Raw genomic sequence first — 17,112 nt, forward strand, 5'->3', positions numbered from 1 at the left:
AACTGGATGATCTTTAAGGTCCCTTCCAACACAAATCATTCTATGGTTCTATGATTCTGTGGATTCAAGTAATGTGTGCATGTATTTAGGACGCTGCTCTAATAAGTCTCAACTATATCTCAATTATACTGATTCTTTGCAGAAAATAACTGAAAACAAATACATGCAATGTTAACCAAGAACACAAGATGAGAGAACATTTTCACGCACAAACAAGCACATTTCTGTGCTAGAGCAGACTGACACACATGAACTACTTCAGTCAGAGTGGTTCTGAGCAGGAACAATTCTTCTTGGCTTTCCAGATAGCACAAAAAGCTGTAACCAGCACCAATATCACTTTTTTTGCACAAATGCTTCCAGGGGAGCAGTGATGTGCATTGTCAAAACGTCCAGGAAGTCACCCTTGTAGAGGTCCAGGACTTTCTGGGTTTCCTCTTGGTCATTACACTCAATCACTTTTTGGTTGTCTTGACTTGCTGAGCTGCAAGACTCTTCACTCTCCTTCCCATGCCCTGTCATTACCACAGCACTGCAGCTGCTTCTGCGCCGGCTTCCTCTGCAGGTGAGGAAGGGGTTCTGGTTCTCATCAGCAAATGCTTTTGTCTTCCTGTTAGACCTCTTGCTTTCATAGTTCCTGAGCTCCATTAGCCTCTCGTTGAAATACTCTTGCAATGGTTTGTCATGGAAGCCACTTTTGGTTGGCAGGTGGCCTTTCAAGCAGCCTCTTGGAGAGCTCCCCAAGCAATGGACTAGCAAAGCTCTGTTTGGAATATTATTCAGCTGAGATGAGGAGCTTTTTCCTCTTTCCAAATCCTGGAAAAGCCAGTTGAAGGCTGGAGTTTCCGAATAATTTCTTGATAACTATTTAAAATAGGTGGGGAGGGAGAAGCAGAATTAGGGGTAGAACAGAGAATGAAATCTAAATTACAATATGCTGACAAAGTAGTATAAGGATTTTAAGTTCATGGTTCCATACAGTAAAAGGCTGTTAAGGAAGGTTTTAGGTTTTTAATCCAAATTCCATGAAGATTCAGCAATTTGGTACCAATACGTGTCCAGAACAGAAGTCTACTGGGTTGAGCTTAAACAATGCTGAGTGTTTTTACCTCCCACCTGCTCTGATGGACTGCCACAGTTTTGTGTGGCCTCTCTGAAAATCCTATTTTCTGAAAGAATCTCTCACCTGCCTGTATTAACAGAACTTCAGGTTTATCCTTTTCAAATCTCATTAGCCCGGAGTTGCTGTTCCCATGGTAAAGCCAGATCCCACTTGTAAGAGATTTTTCCTTACTCCCAGGTAACTCTGCACTGAACTGCAGTGTATTATTACAAGGATTTCAATTTTCACATGAAATATATTTCTCCATCTTAAAACTATGAAGTTTATTGTTATTATCATCACAGAATCCCAGACTGGTTTGTGTTGGAAAAGACCTTAAAGCTCATCCAGTTCCAACCCCCTGCCATGGGCAGGGACACCTTCCACTAGAGCAGGTTGCTCCAAGCCCCTGTGTCCAACCTGGCCTTGAACACTGCCAGGGATGGGGCAGCCACAGCTTCTCTGGGCACCCTGTGCCAATGCCTCAGCACCCTCACAGGGAACAACTTCTGCCTTATATCCCACAGCATATCATAGATGTGCATAGAGTTTTCTCCTCCTTTCCCATCATATGATGCCTATCTCCTTTCTAACCCACCAAATTAATACTTGAGCTGCTTAAATAGTCAAAGAAAGGCCTGATTCAGCCCCCATTGACATCAGCGGAGTCTTCAGGTTGATTTCAGGGGAACGTCCATGCTCTGAGTCCTTTTATTGACTGCAAGAGGAAACATTGCTAGAAATTCACGATGTAAAAGATTGCCTTTCTATGTCCACAGTTCAACGTCCCCTGGGTTTTCAAAGTTACTGCTCGACCATTTCCACCTTTCTCACAGATATTCCACTGGTTTCTGTACACCAACTTAGGCTGGACCATGGCTTTTCTCTCTGAGAAGCCTTAGCAGTTCAGCTTGAGTGAAGAACTGCTTTATATTACTTGCTGTTTCAAATCAATAAAAAGAAAGACTCCACTGTATGTAGATGACAGCCACAGTGGGATCATGGAAAATTTTGCAATCATTTATTATGCCTGACAATGCCTTTGGTGTAATAAAAAGCCATCATTCATGCAGTTTTTGACAATTACTAATGAAGTCTAGATACTTGCAAAGGGTCCAGCCACAAATCTGGTTTGAGAGCCCAGCAATGTCTCAGTAGGGCACTCCATCATCAGCATTTGGCATGTTGCCTCCTAGTAATGAATGAAAAACATTGAGCCCAAAGGAGAAACAGGGGTTTGAACATGCCATGTAAACTGAAAAAGTAATCAAGTTTCTGATCTCTCACTATTCCATCACACTTCATTCTGGAAGGGACCCAGCAAATCTAATATCCCTGCCTAGAGTGGTTGGAATAAGGTAGGCAATTGAAGAACGCTAAAGCTTGGCTAACAAGTAGTCTCTCCTTCCTACCCCAAACCTTTTTAAATGGTTTAAAAATTAATAGTATTATATATATATAACTTAAAACAGATATTAATACATATATATAAACAAGTTAAAATTTAGCAGTCAATGTAGCAGAATAAAAGTCTTTCATGTCAAGCTTTTATATCCCAAAACACAGCCCAAAACTTATTATCATATCAAATATCAACTTACCAGGAGTTGGGGAATTATCACTCTAATAGAAGAATAGGTAGTAGCTACGATATACTGCAAAGGGAGTTTTTGCATACAAACCTTAATGTCCTGGAAGCCTGGATATTCGGGGATGATGGGCAAGATACACATGCTAATACTGTTTGATCGCCTTTGTTTCATCATCCTGCAAGAGCAGCTCCTGGAGACATGGGATTGTCCCCGCTCAGGTGGATTTTCAATGACACGGAGTGGTTTACAGTCTTTTATATAGCAAGTTCTCAGGCACATCTTGGAGGCAGGTCCCTCCATTTCGACACAACCCAGAAGAGTCTGGAAGCAATGTTTATTGCAGGAGAATTCTCTCTTCTAGTTCTCCTCTAGTGCATAATCTCATACCAGAGTGCCCCTTGACAACCTGTAGTGCAGCAGACACAGCAGACAGTCCAACAGCAGTATGGCTCTTGTTAAACTGGCTTCTTAGAGATCATGGGCAAGCGGTGCCTTCCCTGGGGTCTGGAGCCCTCACAGCAGTGATGCTGCTTTTATCCTCTGAAAGCTCTTCAGAGAAAGTCAGTAAATCCAAACCATGAACGCAAAGGGCTCAGGTGAGGGGGGAATTTGCAGGTCTCGTGTGGTCATCTCAGCTTAATGTGGCTGCTGACGCGGTGGCAATTAAAGGAGATCAAGAACCCTCATGCAGGAGCTGTCATTCAGCTTATATCGGAGCAGCAGACCTGACTAGAGATCCCTGAAAGCAAAGCATTAAGGGCTGTTGCTCAGCGAGGCAAAGGGTTAAGTCAACACAGTTAACCCACAGGTCAAGAAAGACGGTGTAGAAAGCTGTAATAAAAAAGCCTTCCAAGAAATCCTATGGCAAAAGGCTTCTTCAGTGTGGTTGGATACGGGCTACAGCCCTGGAGAGTGAGGAGATCCAAACTGCCTTCAGACAGCCTGGCACCAGTGCAGATTTGGCAAGAGGCCATGGTGAAAGCAAGAGGCCTTTCAGGCAAAGCTGTGAAAATCTTCACAGGAAAAAGCAATAGCTGCCATGAGCAGCTTCAACCTACGTATCATAGACGAAGGGTAGTCAGCGGAACAGCTCCATGGTTTTGATTTGATGATACATTAGTGGTATCATCTGATAGCAACAGACAAATGTACGATGTTGCAATAGTTGGTACATCATAAATGTTGGCAGCATGGGGCTCCTTATAGTCCACAGTGACAGTGGGCATCTCCCACCATTTGGAGGGCAGCACCTCCATCCACTGCCCCACTGTTGCCTGTTTGCATGCAGAGCATTGGCACTGAGGGATGAACTGCCTCTTCCCCCTCATATGGATTAATCCATGGAGTAATTGCTATGCTCACTGGTGCTTATGGAAGGTAGACAGAGGGTGTTTACAGCCCCCTCCAGGGCTTCTAGCTTATACAAGATATCCATAAGTATTTGCACGTTCTGAGTATGTGCTTGCAAACATTTGTGGCTGTCCTGGATGAGCTGGAAATCCATATCCATCCAGAGTATCTGTAAATATCTCCGTGCATGTATTCAGAGCAATGACTGTGAGCTGTAAAGAGCTTTGGATCTTATCCATGAGACCATCAGCTGGATTCAGGTTAGTGCTTTAGACTGTCTGGCAGATGGCAGCTTGGCAGGCTCAGGGCAGAAGCCTCAACAGCAACACTCACCTGGCCACGGGACAAAAGCACGTCAGGCATACGTAAAGATCTCACGTAAACAGTTAAATCCAGCCCTACACTATCCAAAGGCAAAGGTGCAACACCAGTTTCTACCAGCTCTGGCTCTGGCATTGCTTTATTTGGGAGCAAAACAATTCCCAGACACATAGCAACACTCAGTATGAGTGACCATTTCAGCTGCACACACACCAGCGTATCATGGATCAGGGTCTGTGTCCACAGCTCTGAGTACCACACACAGATTCAGATATGAGGCTGATGGTTACAGTTTGCATGCAGAGATGTCACGATGCTGACAAATAGAACTGTGAGTCATCCCTGATGCAGCCCTGATTGTTTGCATTGCTGTTGTATACATAGTGGTACCTTAACACATAAGCACAGTGTGGCCTTGCTGGAAGTACCTGAGAAAAATTAACAAAGCATTAACAGGGCTTCTTGGCACCAAATTTCCCCCCGAAAGACTTTCCTGCCCCCATTTAGCAGAAATATATATATATACATACACACATATATATATAATTTTACTACTCCTCCTTCACAGATCTCTCAGATACTCTCTGAGCCACAGCTGTTTTGGAGATATGCTCCAGGCAAATTTGGACCAATAAGTCACTGTGGAGAGGCACGAGGCAGGTCTTGCCAGTGAGTCTTCAGGCCAAGTCACTACGTTCAGATCTAAATTGCTTCACCCACGCGGAGACAAGGTGGCAGAACATCCCTTACCCTGCAAAGGGGGAGAAAGAAATCACAGCAACAGCAGGAGTCAAGCTAATTTCACTGGCGACAGAGAGATTTATTATTGCAGAGATGAAGGTATTCATGGTACTGCCCACAGCTGCCATCTAATCCAGAGAAATAAGAATGGTGCAGATTAGCTACCACTGACACAGTTTCTCTAGGAGATGTGCTCTATTGTAAGTGGAGAGGCTTTGCAGGGCACCTGCAGATGGACCGTGATTGTCGACACGGTAAAGAGCTCCCTCTTTCCATTTAAAACTTGCAGCCTGGAAACCTCTCATTTACCAACATCCATTCCCTCTTCTCCCCTGAAAGCACTTGCCTGGTTGAAGTGAGACACCAGCAGCTTTCAATCTGTAATTGCTCGTTGTGCTTAATGAATATGTGAGTGCTACATTCAAGGTGTGACTTGCATGGGGCCTTAAGAAAAAATGCCACATTCCTGTTTTGATGGGAGGTTCTGAGTCTACTCCTGCAGCCTAAAATCAGAGCTCATGGAGTCTGTTCTTTTACAATCCTATTTTCCTTCTTGTGCCGTATCATTACTGTGTACAGTGGGGGCAAGGTAATTCTCCCTTCAACAAAGCTCTCTATCCTGTTTAACATTAAACTTTACATTACCCTTTGATACTCCAGTGAAAAGAAGCAGCATGTAGGCTTCATTAGTTACCCACCTTCTATTCTAACTGTTAGTGTCACACTTTAATGTAAAATTGTTAAATGCCTTGCAACAAAAAGGAAAGCTATGCTGATTGAATGATAATTTGTATCAATGTGGTGGGTATTTTCCCTAGTTAAAGATAGCTAATTTGTGCTATAAAAGTATGGATTCATTCCCAGAGTGTTGTCTTCATGAAGCTGTAGCACTTTGAAGGCTTTATGCAGCAAACGAGAACTTCCTTCACTATCATCTACCCCAAGGTAATTTCTGTGACTGTAATCTGCTGAGCTCTTAGTGAAGTCAAGGTATGTTACGTCCTTCATCCACATACGAGTACTTTTGTCAGAGCAGGCTTTTGGGCTGCTCAAATGTAGGTTTCCCTCTCTTGATGGTCAGAGTCTTAAACCTGCTGCTCACTCTGGGCTCCTCTGGGTCTTAACTGCATCACCCCATAGTCACTGCGGGCACGTTCTCATCTGTGAGCACATTTGCCACTAAGTTGAGACTACTTTTTCCTTGTATTTACTTGTATAATATTGTAGTAACAACATTATACAAGTATAATGTTGCTTGGGCTGCTTTGTCTGGCAAAAATCCCAGGTGGATTAGATGCATTTAGTGATTGTTTAATTCATTATTTTAGAGCTAACCACAGTCAAGGGGCATTTGCTGTTGTTCATTTTTAATTGGAACTGGAGGTTTCCATCTAATTCCTTCACTCCAGGAGGTGCAGCTTTAAAAGCTGCTACAACCTGCACCAGAATCCATGAAGATGCTCTCGTGTAAGACTGTGAGCATGAGCAAACTCACCGAGCAAAGAGAATTGCACAGCAAACCCCTTCTTCCTTGCAGTTAAAGGGATGTCGCTGCTGCAGCACACCATCCTGCACTGTAAACATGCCAGATCTGCCTGAGAACCAGCAACAGTCCTGCTGTGACAGCCCACAGCTCAGCAAACCTCTCTGAGCTGCCATGTAAAGCCATCAACCTTGCACCAAGAGCACTCCAGTACTACTCCATGTAATACTCCGGTATTAAAGTAAAGCCTTTAAATTATAAACCATGAAAAGTGCTCGTTGGTAACACTTCAGAACAGAGATGGGAAGGTAGTCCCAAACCCTCAGTAAGCCAGAGCTGGGTGAGATTTCAGGGGAACAAGCAGTGCTGAAGCTCCTGTGGCAACCGAGGAGCCTGAAGCAATGGCAAGAGGTGGGAAATACAAGAGGTGAGCACACCAAACCCATTACCTACTGACCAAGGAGATGAACGGGCTTCCCCAGTAACTATGGGAGCAAAGCATGGCATGAAAAGAGAAGCGATGAGCTGTTCCTTGCCCAGAGATGAGTGATTCAGGGTGGGAGCAGAAGTAGAATTGCAAAAGGTTGAGTCAAAATCGTTGGCTTCTGAGGTTACTCGGTTCCTCATTTACAAACGACTTTGGTCTAGCCATAAAAATGAGCCTGTGCTGTATCACTGCCTCTGCATCCAGACTTCCCCCAAATCTGGATGCGATGACTTTATGTCTGTTGCAAGTATCTCCCCTCCACTTGCAAATAGCAGCAGTGGTGTGTGTGTGTGTGTGTGTGAATCTATACACTATTTTACTTGGCAATCAAACCCCTGATCTCACTCAAACCAAATTCCGTGCATCTCTTTTCCTTTCTTAGGTGGCTAATACTCTTAAAGAAGCAGCAGATGGCACCCATTTGCAGATGTCAAATGCTTGTCTTATGCAATGTGTTTGCTATTGGATTTTCACCAGAGAATCCTGGCCCAGACAGTGATACTTTTGTTGTAATCACAAGCTTTAAGCCTGAAGCAAACATTCACTGACTGGGTTGAGCCATAATTACATCTGTATCTCTCAGTGCTTCTGATTCTCTTTTAAATTGACTGTAGATTGGAGCACAGGAAAGGGATTAGGGATGCTTAGAGTTCAGGGAGAAGAGTGTTTGTTAGAAGTTGATGTTAAGTAAATGCTGTACGGATCATAGAATTCCAGACTGGTTTGTGTTGGAGGGGACCTTAAAGCTCATCTGGTTCCAAACCCCTACCATGGGCAGGGACACCTTCCACTAGAGCAGGATAATGTCTTATCTAGATGCTGTTAAAACCCATCAGCGTTAGGGATACAATCACTTCAAACTTCTGGGATATCTGTAGGACATTGTTTAAAATTGGGAAGTATGGGTGTTGTATCATGATTATATTCCTCAGATAAATAATCACCCTGATTTCTACAGCCTTATGGAAGGAAGTCTTATGGAAGTTTCATTTGGAAGTCTTATCTGTGATGGTCCAGTGTGGTTGTGGAGTTAGACCAGTGGGAGTGGATGGGATGGGATAGAGGAAAACAGGGGAAGTCTTTTTAGAAGAGAGAACATAAAACATGAAACAGTAGGTATCACATTCGCACAAAGAAAAAATCACCCAGCAGTTAGATAATCACCATGGACTGTCTGGAAAAGGCTTTGCCATACTCTGGCAGGCAGAGCTTCCTTCCCCGGCTCCCAATGGATCAGAAAAACATCACCTCCTCCTCCTCCTTCCCAGGCAAAGAAGGACTTAATAAATGCAACTCCTGCACTCTGAGGAGGGCAAGTGCAACCTCAGAGCAGAGCTACAGCAGAAGACCCACTTCTCAGCACATGTGAAGCTGACCCGGGAGCGATGCTGTGGGTGTGTGTGATGAATGCTCTGATTTATCCTCCGCTATCCCACGCGAGCATCTCAAGTGGGGCAGGCAGGTGGGACCCTTTGTGCCACAGAATAAAGCAGCTCTGAGGCTGTGAGGTTTGACACCATGCTCCCCAGAATAAGGCTCTCGGGGCTTTTCTTCCTTTGTTTCTTTTCCTGTGTTTGAACACAGGTTTCTGAGCTTCCTGGCTGGGCGACTGAATCATAACATCATAGAATGGTTTGGGTTGGAAAGGATCATCTAGTTAAGATCATCTAGTTCCAACCCCCCTGCCACGGGCAGGGAAAGCAGAGGGAAAGCGCTGATCCCACGGGGACAGCAGTGTTGGGCATGGGATGTCCTTGTCTCTGCTCTGTGTAAAGAACAAATTCACCTGAACCTGTTGACCCTCATGGCAGTTTTGTAGCACATTTACAACGTTGCACATCTTCAAGAAAAGTGCTCTAAAAGGTATAAAAGCAGCAGGGGATAATTCTGGAAGCTAAAGGCAGACACTTAACAGCGCTGACACTGCCATGTGTTTCAGATGCATTAAGCTAATGTGCTTATTCCACAAGCCCAAAGTGCCTCATCTACCCACCTTCATCCCATGGCAACTTCTAAAGCACAAGGAGGCATTAGTAAACCTACAGCTGAGTAACACCCAGGGTAGAGGGAAAATAGAGCATAAATCATACTAGAAGTCATAAACAAGGTGGCTGCTTGTCACAGATACAGGTCTGGTCTGATCTCCCCCAACAGATACATTGATTTTGTTGGTGTTACCTGGAGACCTGTGTTGAGCTACAAACTGCGTGCAGGTTACCTCAAGGTCCTTTCCAGCCCTAACCATTCTGTGATGAACCATGCTGAAGCACAGTGTCAGTGACTTTGTCACCCACATCCATTTGGGTACCCCAACAGGCTCAGGACTACTGTATTTCTGTCATTCTGCCTTCACCAGTTCTTGCTTCTTGGGGACAAAATGAGCTGCAAAAGCATGAGAGCAATGAAGAGCTGACAGGCTTATGAGCTGCACCGAGTGGTATCAGCAATACAGAGCAAAGGAGGGGAGAAGGTGAAGTTGTACCTCCAGGGATCCTGCGTCTTCAGCTGGGGTAACTTCTCCTCTTTTGGGGAAGTACATAATAACCCCCAAAACAGGGGTGATTTCTGTCTTACCAGCTCACGGATGTTCTGATTCCCTCTCTCAGTGGTATTTACCTGATTTTCCCTGACTCTCGCATGCTGTGCTTGCTGACAAGTCCGGACATGAACACATCACCTTCCTTCCTCCCATCTACTCTCTTCCCATGGACTTCTCCATCCTCCCTCCCCACCTTGCCTCCTATTTCCTCTCTCCTCACACAGAGACAAACAAACTGCTCTTCTTCCCACCTCAGTCTGTGCTGCTCTCACAACCACTGTGCCTAGTGCATCTTTGCCACAGTTGGCCAAAGCACCTCTAGAAATGGTGGCAAAGAAGCGGACAGTACACGAGCTCAGCTTTAACTCTCCACCGCAGCCATGGAAATTGCTTGTATGAAGAAGAAAGCAGGGAGATAAGTGTTGATGCTTAAGTTCCATCAGTGATAACAGCTGAATATTCTAACTAGTGTTGTCCTTTGCCCCCATGCAGTGAGTGCCTGGTGCTCTGATCACCAGCACTTTCTGGAAACAGCTCTGTCTGCAACCCGTCTCTTTTCAGACAGAAGCTAACACAGGGCAAGCTCCAGTACTAGGACGATATTTGCAAGTCAATGATAAGTTCAGCCATGATGTCAGCTTTCATCAGTGCTACCAAAGCTATCACAGGCAGAGGAGGAGAGCCGAAAGCACCGTTAGAAAGCCCAGGTTGTTTTCCATAGGACCGCTCCCGTGGTGGCCAGAATAAATGTCATTGCAGGGACAATGTTGCTGCAACTTGCTAGAGAACCATAGAATCATAGAATCAACTAGGTTGGAAAAGACCTTTAAGGAAGGTATAGGTTGTGTCTGCTTTCTGTGTCAGCGGGCAGGAGGGCAGTTTTAGAGAGGACCCTCAGGGCTGTTACCTCTCTTCATTTCCCAGGAGATCCTAAACCCTCCAGATAATTTTCCATGGGAAGTGGAAGGTCCCTGTGCTAAATCATCCAGGAAAGAAGGAGCGATAAAAAGGCTATTTAAAGTGAGCAAAGGAGTGTTAAAAATAAGGCAGCTCCTCAAATCCATGCGGATCCTGTTCTGTTTCAGGCCTGTGAGGCTGTATAGATAATACCTGCACACAGGCAACACCCAGCCTGGCTGTACTGCTTCCCTTCCTGCTGTCCCCTGTGCTGCTGCATCACCTTCCCTTGTCTCTTGCGACCTCAGCTGGCACTGTGGGGTCCTACCAGCTACAAGCCTTGTAACGGGGGCACAGGGAAGGTGACGTGTTTCCTATCTCAAGCGGGATGAGGAGCTCGGGCATGCCTGAGCTATAGCCCCTTCCCCGCACAAGCAGCCTCTGTGGATCCTTCGGTGTCCAGGTCAGTCTGTGGTGAAGCTCTGCCTGCAACTCACAGGGCTAAAAGCGCCTTCAGACATCATCTGCTGACAGCCAGCACTAAGCAAGACATCCCCTCATTCTCCCAAGGCTGACCAGCAGTGCTGTGATGCAGAGGCAGGCAAGGATGCAGCACCCCACTTGGCGTTTGCATGTTGGGAGGAATTGGTCTCCACTTCCAACAGCCGGGACAGGCAGAGCTGCCACAGCTCCATGTCCTGAGCTCCAACCAGGAGCAAGGCTGAAAACGTACTCCCAGAGGGCAGACGTACACAGAACACACACATACACCATATGGATACATATATGCGTATAACAATATATAAATGGCTGGCTGTACAGGTCACAGAATCCCAGACTGGTTTGGGTTGGAAAGGACCTTAAACCTCATCCAGTTCCAACCCCCTGCCACGGGCAGGGACACCTTCCACTAGAGCAGGTTGCTCCAAGCCCCTGTGTCCAACCTGGCCTTGAATACTGCCAGGGATGGGGCAGCCACAGCTTCTCTGGGAAACCTGTGCTGGGGCCTCACCACCCTCACAGGATCCCCATCAGTGCATGGTTAGATTAGACCACCCCTTTTCATCCCCTTATCCCTCTGTTTCCCCACACTTGTTCCTGCCCAAAGTGACCAACATCCCCCCCCCATTTCCCCTCCTTTGGTCCCTCCCCACGACCTCCCAAATTGCCTTCCCGCAAGGGAAAGGATGCGGACCAGGGCGCCCCCTGCCGGCGGCGCTGAGGTGGGGAAGGAGCGAGGGATTCCGGGATTCCTGCTTTTTCCCATTGACCATCAGTAAGTGTCACCCTCCTTCCATGATCCCAGTGTTCTCTTACTAACTTTCCAAGATGTCTAATACGCGGCTGATCCCTGCTTCCATCCTGCAGCGGGGCCCGGAGAGCATTTACTGAAATCCCTCCCTGGCTCCAGCGGCAGTTCCAGGTACTGTTAAATCCTCTGGAAATCCCAGGATTAATGTAATGGTGGGGATTGCATTTCTGGCCTCCATCAATTCCAGCAGGCACTGAAGACAGGGCCCCAACATCATATTGATTAATGGTGTTAATGTAATGAAACCTGCAGCAGATGTAGAAGCTGTCTACTGATTAAACCACTTTAAATCACTTTAAATTAGTGCTGTTATCTGTAGAACTAAATGGGATTGCAGCCTTGGTGGGACAGGCACTTGGAAAGCACACCTAGCAAATTTCAGGGCCAACCTGCAGCGTGTCCAGGCTCCCAGAAAGGGTTTGCTGCAAGGTACAGCCCAATGTACTTGTGCTGTTGCTCCATCCTTATCAGCGCAGCTACAACAGGGATAGGCTGAAACCTTCATTTCTCGTCTTGTTGGCAAAGAATAAACTAAAACCAAACAAAAAACACCCATAGGGAAAATCTCTTCTGTTTTTAAAGCTCTCCTCTCAAGCAGCAGCCTCTTTGCCAGCCCCAAGTGCCTGACCCATGCTCATCGCTGCAATGCTCACCAGCACAAGCAGTGATTTACACGCTTGCTGCAAAGCCTCACACATTGTTGGGGCTCTGACCAGTATCTTCCGCTCGTGGGACAATGTTCCTCTTGTGCAGTGATGGGAAGCTGGAGGTCAACCAGGGGTCCAGTTAACAGTGCTGTGGTTGGAGAGGCTCTGCTGGGGACTTCCATCTTCAACAGTGGCTTTTCTCAGTGATGACTGAGGTTCAGCACAGCCCAGTTTGAACCAAATGTCTTTGATGAGCTAAAAGAGCCTGATAAGCAATGATTTGAGAGAGTGATATATATATATACATATAAAAATATATAAATGGCTGGCTGTTCAGAGCATAGAATCACAGAATGGTTTGTGTTGAAAGGGACCTTAAAGGTCATCCAGTTCCAACACTCTGCCCAGTGACCCACCTGCCGTGACCATGTTCTAACTTCTTATTGATCTCTGAAGGCCTGTTTAGTACAAACAACTCTTCTATATGGTTTCTATATATCGCAAAATAGAAAAAATAGCCATACTCTGGTGAAGGGCATTGTAACTTCCTCCTGCACTCCCCTGTTCATGCTTCACGTTGTTATGTGCATGTTCTGGGGCTTGGAGCAACCTGCTCTAGTGGAAGGTGTCCCTGCCTGTGGCAGGGGGTTGGAACTGGATGAGCTTTAAGGTCCCTTCCAACACAAAGTGTTCAGTGAGCCTGGGGATGGCTGGCAGAATCCCCACTGTTGTCTCCTACAGAGGTGCCTGTGCGTACCAGAACTGTGGAATACATCCAACTGTTAGGGAAAAAAATAATCATGGAACATGTTATGGAATAGGTTACGTGTTGTAACAGGTTAACATGCTTTACAGTGAAAACAGTGATGCTCACGCTACTGTGAGCCATGATTTTCCTTTATTTTTGGAAAGCTCAGTAACAATTACTTCTTTTTCCCATCACTGATTTTTTTCCTGTTGATGAAAATTGGTGATTTTTGTAGGGTATATAGAATCATAGAATCATTCATATTGGAAAAGACCTTTAAGATCATGAAGTCCAACCGTTCCTCAGCGTTGCCAAGGCCACCGCTAACCCATGTCACTGAGGGCCTCATATACACGGTGTGTGAACACTTGCAGAGACAGTGACTCCACCACTGCCCTGGGCAGCCTGTTCCGATGCCTAGTAGGAGGGTTTGTGATCCATCAGCCCTCCAGAGGCACAACCATCACAACCCACTACTGTGTTTATGAGCTTTGAAGGCGAATATGAAGGAGGAAAGAAAGTAATAATCCTGGAGTGGTTTATGCCTATGCAAAATTGAAAGGGGGAAGGAGCAGGGCAAAGACCATGAAAAGCAAAGACAAAGTGGGTGTGAGGACTGCACATCCTCATGGAAGTGGGTGCTGTAGTCCAGATGCCCATTAATCTCCCAACCTGGTAAAGCAAGACGTGCCTTGAAGCAAAATGCTGCTTAATAGGAGGTTTCTGCTACATAAGTAATATTGAAGTTGGCAGGACATAGCCACATCATGCTCTTGGAGACCTTAGTTCCCAGCTGAACAAATCCACAGGCAAATGAAGAAATGATGGTGAGGTGAATAATGGTTTTCATAGCGTAGCTACAGCAACCCTGCTCTAACAGTCATTCCACATGGGACCAAAACTGAAACTAGGCTGAACGCTGACTAAACCCCTTTTTCTTCATTTGTGTCACTTTGGTCACTGCTTTGGCTATCTCAGTTTTATTTAGCACACCATAAAGACCTTTTGGAATGTAGACTCCCCTCTGGTACATATATCTCCCCCCTCCCCTCCTTTCCTGTCCAGTTTGAGCACTTTTGCTGTGACACCAATTACATACATGAGGATAGCTAAACCTCAGTGGTGTAACCTTGAGCACAAGCTCCTCTTGGCAGCACTCAGCTCTGCAGCTTTCCCTTTCCATCCACCCCGCTGGGGTCTGTCTGGGGTCACCATCTCCTTGGGCATCCCTCTTTGAAGATGCTGAGCCCTGAAGAAACCTCATCACTTCCAAGTTCTGTTTTCCTAACTTGTAGCCTCTCATCTGAAGTGTGTATGGGGGGAAATGAAAGAAGAAGAAGAAAAGCCTGATTCAGGTTTTGGCAGCTCTCCTCTCGCAGAAGAACATTCCACACTTGCACATGAAAGGGATTTTTTTAGCAAACCAGAGCAAAGAGTCCAAATCACAAACACAAACAATTACCAAGAAATCGCCACGCTCAGTAGTTTTTCTGACTGCTTCAAGTGGCTTAGGGAGAGGTTGGTCCATTGCCTAATCTTGAGCTCACAAAAAGACAGTTCATCTTTAAGTTTACAGTGTTATTGGCCCAACTACAGAGGATAAGATTTCCCTTCAGCCTTTGCCCAAGGCCTAATGATGACTCCAAAAATAACAAGTCGCCTTGAGGTTGGAAATTTGGGTTCAGAGAGATTTTGTTCATGTTCCGTAAATGATACACAAATATTCACCCGAGTGGATGGAAAATGCTTTAAAGCTACATAACGTAGTGAATGACAGAGCAACCCCGAGATGGGAACAATTTACTTAATTCTTTGCAGCACTGCTGTCACTTCCAGCCATCTGTTAGCTGGGACACTGCTGGTAATCTATTAAGCAGCACGGGAGATGAAACCTTCCAAAAGCAGAGATCACAAAGAGTTCACTTATTCCTCTGCAGTAGAAAAGGAAGTGGGTGGGGAGATGGGATGAAAGGATGAAACACGCAGCTCATACTCCTCTGGCTTCAGGATGAAAGCTCTGCTCTAATGAAATGGTAATTTCATACTTCCTTAACAAGACATGGTGTCAAAGATGTAGAGCGAGCAGCAGTTGGAGGTGTTCCCTGAGCCCGATTATCTTCGTTACATGGTAGATTGTGATTTATAATCCAAGAGGTCTTCTCTGTGGATTTCCCAAGTAGCCTGGCCAGGATGTTGAGAATCCTGGTTTTTAATAGTGGCCAACATAACAGTCCGTGAAAAGCAGCTGGGATGGGTCTCCCATTCATTGAGGGAGGGACTTGCTCCTGCAGGAAACACCAAAACTGTGTCTCTCTGATTTGGTCATGTGCTGAAGCAGCCAGTGTCAGCGATACCCATAGCAGTGTTGCCTTTTGTCCTTTCATTTTGGGGGTTTCATGTCATTCTGTACCTCTCTGCAGGCTAAAAGAGGGGCATCAAGCTTGTCCTCCATGCTCTTTGCTGTCAGATCCATCTCTGCAGCATTTCAGGTTTCAAATGGACATTTTTATGTTGTGTGTCCTGTAGAAGTGAAAGAATGTCTAAACCTACTATTCAAACCATGGAAAAACTATCAACCCAGTAAATACAGAACAGGAACTGAGAGCAATTTATGTCAAGCTGTTCCTCTTGAAAAAGAACCCAAAAGGTTTTAACTTACCTCCAGGTTAATATAATGCTTGTAACACTGAGAGAGCTTTAGTGCTGCAATTGTTAGTGCAACTTGTTTAAATATTTCAAGTTCCCACCTCTTCTTATTAATGACATGGAAAAACACTTGGAACTTATCTAATCAAAGGCTCACGAGCAGTCATGTCCCAGGGGCAGCAGAGACAGGCCTGATAAACACAGAAACCACATGTTAGCGCTGATACAGCTGCTGCTTTGCTCCTGCCAGCTGAACCACGCACTGGCACCTCCATCTGCTGAAGCACCACTGACCACTATGATTCTTCCTGGGCCGAGGGGTCTGCCCAGGCAGAACAGCTCATCGACAAACCTGGATTTCTTTGGGAAAACACGCACTGAGGGGCTGTTGCAGCCACACTCCAGTGAGGAAATAACCTGCCAGACTCTGTTTGAAATGTACATTGCAAAGAGAATGCACTTCAGGACACCCACTGACGGTAGCTTCAGTGTTTGCTCAAGACATGAAGACCCTTTTTCTCCTGATTTACACATTTGTGTGTGAAGTGAAACAAGCTTTAGAGTAACACGGGAATGCAACACTTTTGACTTTAGGTAAAAAGCTAAAGCAATAGAACACTGTTGTAGAAACACAGTGTAACAGCATCTGTTCCTGAGGCCTGGGTTACGATACTCAGCATGCTGGGCACTGCTTCCTTAAGGAAACGTCCTGTCTGAGCAATTCCGAGGAGCAGAGCCCAAGGCAGGAGCAGCAGAGGGGGAAGGGATAACTGCCGGCCCTGTTCTGGCGTTTTGCAGCATGAAGAACGTTCAGGAGGTAGAGAGCATTACCTGCTCTATAGTGCCAGCTTCCCAAGCAACTTCTATCAGCTTCTTCATGCACAGTGATCCCCTCAAGTTTTGATCAAAGCAACACCAAGTGCCTTTAATGAAAAGCAGAGCCATTTTAGCATTTTAACACAGTATTTTAACTTAGCTGCATATATTGCTCACAGAAACTTCACCAAGTCCATTGCATTTGAGGAAACATGCAGCTGTGACCTTCCTGTACTTGCAGCCTTACTCCAAGATCCCTACATGTTATTCTGCCAAGAACCAGGAGAGGGTGCTGTTAAATTTGGCAATCACTTCATCCGGAGAGCAACCACATCCTGCAAAATACCTTTCCCAGTCTCTCCCACTCCCCCATCCCAAATCCCTTCATGCCGGCTGCTTTTTAACCCCTGACTGAAATGGATCTGTCACAC

The sequence above is a fragment of the Strigops habroptila genome, chromosome 5 (genome assembly GCF_004027225.2).
Source record: "Strigops habroptila isolate Jane chromosome 5, bStrHab1.2.pri, whole genome shotgun sequence".
Classification (NCBI taxonomy): Eukaryota; Metazoa; Chordata; class Aves; order Psittaciformes; family Psittacidae; genus Strigops; species Strigops habroptila.